This window comes from Vicia villosa, linkage group LG1 (assembly GCF_029867415.1).
Source record: "Vicia villosa cultivar HV-30 ecotype Madison, WI linkage group LG1, Vvil1.0, whole genome shotgun sequence".
In the NCBI taxonomy this organism is placed as follows: domain Eukaryota; kingdom Viridiplantae; phylum Streptophyta; class Magnoliopsida; order Fabales; family Fabaceae; genus Vicia; species Vicia villosa.
This window is the reverse complement of record NC_081180.1, coordinates 50,765,148-50,772,744: the sequence shown is the minus strand read 5'-3', so window position 1 is coordinate 50,772,744 and position 7,597 is coordinate 50,765,148. Positions and strand designations below refer to the sequence as shown.

Below are 7,597 nucleotides of genomic sequence, written 5' to 3'. Positions count from 1 at the left end.
ACAGATTGGGGGTGAGAGCCCAATTAAATTAAAGCTGAAAGACCATTTTTAAAAAAAAAAGAACTGGGTCGGACCGGGTCGGGTCAGTTTGACCCGAATCCGCCCATCTTTAGTTCACAATTTGGGGCTGGGTTTGAAACCCTAGGCAACACAAGAGAGAAAGAGGCGCTCATCCTCTCCTTCCTTTCACGATTTCTTTCTGGAAAAAACCTCTGGAGATAAACTCTCCTTCACGTGTTCGACTTCCTCTCAGAATCAACAACATCGTTCCCTTTCGGTTTCGTGATGAACAACAACAGCGACGCCCTCTATCTCTCAATCGCACCTGCGAGTTCTCTCTGCTCTCTCGGTTGCTCTATCTCTCTCGCGAGTTTTCTCTGCTCTCGCTTTGCTTGCGAAGTGAATGACAGCAACAGCAAAGCACTCTTTCTCTCGGTTTCGTTCGTGGTGAAGAATAACAACGCTTGTGATTCTCACCCTGTGAAACAACAACAACGATAGAGTTCTTTCTTTCTCAAGATCACTCTCTCTCTTTGTTCTCTCTCGCTCACGGTTATAACAACAAAACGATAGTTGGTCCTCTCTCGGTTCTTCCCTCACGATTTTCTCTTAGAGCAACAACATCAATTTTACTCAAACAGAATTGAGGTATGATTCTAACAAATTATGTTTCTTCATGTTTCTGGGTTTAGAACTCATGTCACCATAAATAATCAGATTCGTTTTTCTTTCTTTTGTTTATGATATAACAATAACAGCTTATGCACTCTCTGTGTTCGGTTTCGAAAAATTCGCAGGTACAACAACAATAGTGACTTGGCCTCATTTCAATCGGTTACCTCTCTCTCTGAATCGCTATTTTTGCTCTGTGAATAACAGTAACAATGCTCAACCAATCTCTCTTAGTTTCACGGCAGCCATTGGTGAACAAGAAGTTGTTTTAAAGGTATGGTTCTCACAGATTTTGTTTCTATGGAACAATTCATTTTCTTATGCTCTCTTGTTTTTTTTTGGTTTTGAGCAAATTATAAGTGAAGAACAGATAATAGTGATATCAAAAGTGGAAGGAGAACCGAATTACCTGCGGCGAGGAGGATTTCGCCGGTTTAATTGCTGCTATGGTATGTTTCTTATTCCTCCGGCTTGCTGCAATTTGTGCTTTGTGAATTGTTGCTGTGTTGCTGAATTTTTGTATTGATTGTTACCGTTACAACCTCAAACCCGTTGCAAATTGTTTTTTTCTTATGTGAATTTGATTTAATGATGAACAAACTTTGAATTGTTATTTGAAACAAGTTTGGATTGTCACCAACAATTCTTCTAACAACTTTGCTTTTTGTTGTAGGCTTTTGATGAAGGTGATACCATAACACCTCTTTGGATTCGCGGGAACTTTGGATATTAAGGAGACTTGAAGATGATCTTCAAGTGGAAACCTTCCACCAAGGTATGAACTATTTCTTCACCCTTTTTCAAACTATGGAACTTTGAAAATTATGAAAAGAGAGAAGTGAGAAAGCTAGTAGTATAGTAGCTTTGGTGTGTTTTGCAATGAAGAGAACACCTCTATTTATAGGAAAAGCTTAGGATGTGTTTGGCATAAAAATTAACTTGATTGGCAAGATTGTAATCATTGAGAAAATAAGAATAAGAATAATAATATTCTCCATGTCATTATGCAAAGATATTTCTTATGATATGAATCATGCAAGTGGAAGAAAAATCTCTCTTTGATTCCTTTTTGTCTTGAATTATCTCTTCTTTTTGAATTATTTCTTTTATTGGACTTTTTGCTAATCTCACCCCTTTTTGTTTCTTTTTTTTTTCATGTGACATGAGTATTCTTTGAAGAAAGAATGAAGAAACTTGAATTCCAAGAATGGAGATTTGAAGATTGAAGAAAGTCTTCAAGAATGTCTTTGTAGTTTTTCTCTTTTTTCTTGTAATTTCCAATTCATTCCAACTTTAAAATTGTATGAGCTTGTATTCTTGAAAATGAATAGAATTTTGTAATTCTTGAACGTTAGATAAAGTTCCTTTGTAATTCATTTGAAAATTGGAATTTGTTCATGTAAAGACACTCCACTTGAATTTCCTTTAGAATCTTGGATAAATTTGTATGAACCATGAATGTTGGATATTCTTGAAAGAAAAGTCCTTGAAGTAATGTGAAAAATGTTCTTGCACCAATGAACTTTTAATTCTTGAATTTATGGTTTTAAACCATACTTGAAATAATCTTTCAACAAATGGACTAAAAGATATTTCTTGCAATTTTGGTGAAATTTCCGTGAATTATTTCAAACTTGTACCAACTTTCAAATAATCCATATGAATCAATTCTTCACCATGATGAATCCATAGGCCAAAATCTTGAAATAGATTCCAATCAAAACTCTTGAATCACACAAATGGATATGGCACACTTTATTTGAAGATGATTGAAACCTTTGATTGACTCCCTGGGGATTTTTAGGGTTTCCCAAATGTGATCCCTGATTTTGGTCCCTGATAGTTTAAAACCCTGATCTGAGGATTTGTCTGATCAATCTTTGTGTAGGAGATATTATGAGCCAATGTATTAGGTCAAAATGATGCACTTGAGGTCTTGATATCATGTCCCAAGCCATTAGGTCAAATTCTGAGCAAAAGTCAGGAGTGTGCTGTCTTTAGTCAAAACCCTAATTCAGTCGATTCAAAGCTGTTGAGCTTGTTGAAATGAATCTCTGAGGACCAAATATCGATTATTGATGAAGATGATTCATTTGAGATGAAGGGAGAACAAAACCCTAATTGATTGTTACTTGCACTGATGAGTGATTTCCTGACTAAACCCTGCTGAGCACAAGTAACAAACACAAGCTATGCAATTTGTTAGAGATGCAAATGATGCATATGCAAATGATATGAGGTGGTATCTTAGGTCAAAAATTGGGGTATGACAGATGCCCCTATTTAAGTTTCTTCAACCTGAGACATGGAGATTGAAAATCTTCGTTTTGATAGGGTGGAAGAGACTTAAATATCAGAAGACGCAAATTTTAGACCTAAGATACCAAAATTGCGAATAATGCAAGGATATCTTTACCGAGGGGATATCAAGAACTGACTCCACTGGGGACAAGAGATTGGGAAGGACGTCTCAATCCGTTTTAGGAAGAGAATCCGTTTTTCGGGAAAGCCAGTGTATGTTTCACCGGGGAATGATAGCTTTGTAAGAAAAGCTTACCTATCGACATTATCGACTATTAACATGGGGATAGACTTGTTTAATAATGCGAAGGTGAAAGGTATGAAACTATATTACCGACTATCAGCATGGTGATAGACTTGACATGGTAAAAAGAGTTTCAAAGGTTCGGTTAATATTATCGACTATCAGCATTGGGATAGACATGTTTAATAATATAACCAGAACAAAAGGTTACCGACTACCAGCCTTGTGATAGTGGTTTTGAAGACTTGATCAATTATCAGCCGAGTGATAAAATGATCTCGGAGACTTTGCTAGGGAAATTACTGGTTATTCAGCCTTGTGAACAGTAATAAGGCCCTGATTTGTCAAATGGTCTTCATGATTGATTTCCTAGAGAGGAAAAGTCTTTTGGAAGAGACATAAGCTGCTCGGATGATGAGGCTATTGCTTATTGTCTGTTTTTTTCACGACTCTATTTGAGGAATCGGAATTTGAATCTCTGGTAAAGACAAGGTTCTAACCAAGAATGAATTGGAAAGAGACAGTCAAACAAGACTTTGTACCCATGAGGAATGAACTCGACTGGGTATTTTCTCCTTTGTTTTGAGAGGAGAAACTAAAGCAACCTTCTTCCACGAGGAATGATCTCAGTGGGGGACTGGAGAAAGAATATGTTCTTTTTGCTTATGGGTGACGACCTACTGGAGAGATGACACGCCCATTTTTGTTTCTTCTCTTTTTCTTCTTTTTTTTTTCTCTTTTTTTTATTTGGGATAGATATATCCTAAACAAGTGATTTTAAGCAGACATTGAAAAATGCAAGAATGCATAAATGATGAAAATATGTATGAATGATGAATGTCATGAATGTCGCATGCATGCTAACAATACTGACAGACAATGAAGTATGTACTGGAGAAGGACCGACGTCGCAATACAACCAGATACTTGGCAAATGTTCTTCAACATGGTGTAGATGACACAGGTGATGAATGGTGTTGCATGTTTTAAACTTCTTTGGGGAAGATGAGTATCTTTTCTTACTGAGATGGAAGAACTTCTTCACTGGAGATGGAAAATCTTCTTCACTGGGGATAAAAGACCTTCTTCACTGGGGATAAAAGACCTTCTTCACTGGGGATAGAAGAACTTCTTCACTGTGGATAAAGGACCTTTTCCTATCATAATCTTTGATTCATCCTATGGAGATAGCTGTTGATGTTCCTTCTGTTGTTCACAACTTAAAGGAAAATTTCGCTTTTATTTTGAAAAAGAAAAGTAAATTCATTTAAAACTTTTTTCCTTTTTTTGTTTCAAAAGTGAATAACACAATTAAAGCGTCATTTTGCAAGCTAAAAGAAATTAGAGATTGCAAACAAGTGGGCACAAGGCTCAAATTTATTTAATAGGATGGTAATCAGCTAAAGGCGTGATTCCATAGAGTATTTACAAAAGTTGGAAATGATAATTATGCGGAAAAGGCTACATTGAAAGCAATAACCACTATTCCCTCTAATAACTTTGAGTTCCAACTGTGCTTGTCGCTTCAGATTGACGATGATTTGATTGAAGATCCTTTGATGAAAAGACCCTTCAGGTGACGAAGTACAGACTGATGCAGTTACTTTGTCATAAATCCTTAATTTTTGCCTAGATTGCCCTTTCAGGTTTTCAATCTACCAGGATGAATTTTTTTCTGTTTATTGTCTCTAATTTTTGCCTGGACCGCCCTTTCAGGTTTTCAGTCCACCGAGACGCTCATTTTTGCCTAAGTCGCCCTTTGCGGGTTTTCGACTTACCGAGCTGTTCTTTTGTTCTTTTTTTTTTTTTTAGACAAAGTATTTCTTGACTGCATCAGCATTCACAGGATGTGGGAGTTCATCACCATCCATGGTTGCAAGAGTCATGGCGCCGCCAGAAAATGTTCTTTTGACAACATACGGGCCTTCGTAATTAGGAGACCATTTGCCCCTAGAATCTGGTTGAAAAGACAAGATCTTTTTAAGCACGAGGTCGCCTTCTTGAAATTCACGAGGTCGAACCTTTTTGTTGAAGGCTTGTTTCATCCTTGTTTGGTATAACTGTCCATGACATAGAGCAGTCATACGTTTTTCTTCGATTAAGTTCAACTGATCGTATCTGCTTTGACACCATTCAGCCTCTGATAACTTAGTCTCCATGAGGACTCTCATTGATGGGATTTCAACTTCTACGGGGAGCACAACTTCCATGCCGTATACTAGAGAAAAGGGAGTTGCCCCTGTTGAAGTACGCACTGAAGTACGATACCCGTGTAAAGCAAATGGCAGCATTTCATGCCAGTCTTTGTAAGTGACGACCATTTTCTGGACGATCTTCTTAATGTTCTTGTTAGCAGCTTCAACCGCGCCGTTCATTTTTGGTCTGTAAGGAGAAGAGTTATGATGCTCAATCTTGAATTCCTCACATAATTCTTTCATCATTTTGTTGTTCAAGTTTGAACCATTGTCAGTAATGATCTTGCTGGGAATACCATATCGGCAAATGATGTTATTCTTGATAAACCTCACAACCACTTGTCTTGTAACATTGGCGTAAGATGCTGCTTCGACCCATTTGGTGAAGTAATCAATTGCTACTAAGATGAAACGATGACCGTTTGAAGCTTTCGGTTCGATCATTCCAATCATGTCGATACCCCACATGGAAAAGGGCCATGGAGATGAGAGAACGTTGAGTAGAGTCGGTGGCACATGGATCTTATCTGCGTAGATCTGGCACTTGTGACATCTCTTCACGTGTTTGTAACAGTCTGATTCCATTGTCAACCAATAGTATCCTGCTCTTAAGATCTTTTTGGACATTGCATGCCCATTTGAATGAGTTCCAAAGGACCCTTCATGCACTTCATGCATTAACATATCTGCTTCGTGTCTATCCACGCATCTGAGCAAAACCATGTCGAAATTTCTTTTGTATAGCACATCTCCGTTCAGGAAGAAACTGCCAGAAAGCCTCCTTAGAGTTTTCTTATCTTTGTTTGATGCCCCAAGCGGGTACTCTTGAGTTTGAAGGAAGCGTTTGATGTCGTGGAACCACGGTTTATCATCGATGACTGCTTCAGTTGCAAATACATAGGCGGGCCTTTCAAGGCGCGTAATTCTGACTTTAGGCACATCATTCCAGTGACTGACTTTGAACATAGAGTAGCCAAGGCGTCTGCCATTCGATTCTGATCTCGGGGTATATGATGCAATTCAACCTTGTTGAAGAAAGTCAACAGACGTCTTGCATAATCTCTGTAAGGAATCAAGCCAGGGTGGTAAGTTTCCCACTTGTCTTTGATTTGGTTAATCACGAGGGCTGAATCTCCATATATGTCGAGGATCTTGATCCTTAAGTCAATGGCTTCTTCGAGACCCATGATACAAGCTTCATATTCTGCGATGTTATTGGTGCAATCAAATAGCAATCTGGCGGAGAACGGGATATGAGTACCCTTGGGAGTGATGATGATTGCCCCAATTCCGTTGCCAAAAGCGTTTACTGCTCCATCAAAAATTAGGCCCCATCTTGATCCAGGGTCAGGACCTTCTTCGGGTAATGGTTCGTCACAATCTTTCATCTTCAAGTACAAGACATCTTCATCAGGAAAGTCAAACTTGAGAGATTGATATTCATTAATTGGTTGATGCGCCAAATGATCGGCGAGAATGCTTCCTTTGACCGCTTTTTGGGCACGGTACTCAATGTCATATTCGGATAACAGCATTTGCCATCGGGCAATCCTTCCTGTTAAGGCAGGCTTTTCAAAGACATACTTGATCGGATCCATTTTGGAGATTAACCAAGTAGTATTGTTGATCATGTACTGGCGGAGACGTTTTGAAGCCCAGGCCAAAGCACAACATGTTTTTTCGAGCATGGAGTAACGAGACTCACAGTCTGTGAATTTCTTACTCAAGTAATAGATGGCATGTTCTTTCTTACCGGTTTCATCTTGTTGTCCAAGCATACAACCCATGGATTCTTCTAACACGGTAAGGTACATGATTAACGGTCTTCCTTCAACTGGAGGAATCAATATCGGTGGTTCTAACAGGTATTCCTTGATACTGTCAAACGCTTTCTGGCAATCTTCAGTCCATACAACCCCTTGATCTTTGCGGAGAAGCTTGAAAATTGGCCCACAAGTAGCAGTCATTTGAGAGATGAATCTGGAGATATAGTTTAATCGTCCGAGAAATCCTCTTACTTGTTTTTCAGTCTTTGGTGCAGGCATTTCTTGAATAGCTCTGACTTTGTCGGGATCTACTTCAATACCTCTTTGGCTGACAATGAAACCCAAGAGTTTTCCAGATCTAACCCCAAAAGTACATTTGTTAGGATTCAAGCGAAGCTGATATTTCCTTAGTCGTTGAA

At 38.6% G+C, this 7,597-nt stretch overlaps 1 long non-coding RNA gene across 1 annotated transcript; it reads left to right on the top strand.

The window, feature by feature from the left end:
* The first annotated feature begins 243 nt into the window (after positions 1-243).
* LOC131605904 (uncharacterized) lies at positions 244-1,973 on the top strand. The gene is made up of 3 exons (XR_009284702.1): positions 244-648; positions 798-1,121; positions 1,346-1,973. It is a non-coding gene; the product is annotated as an uncharacterized LOC131605904 (long non-coding RNA).
* The last annotated feature ends 5,624 nt before the right edge of the window (positions 1,974-7,597 follow it).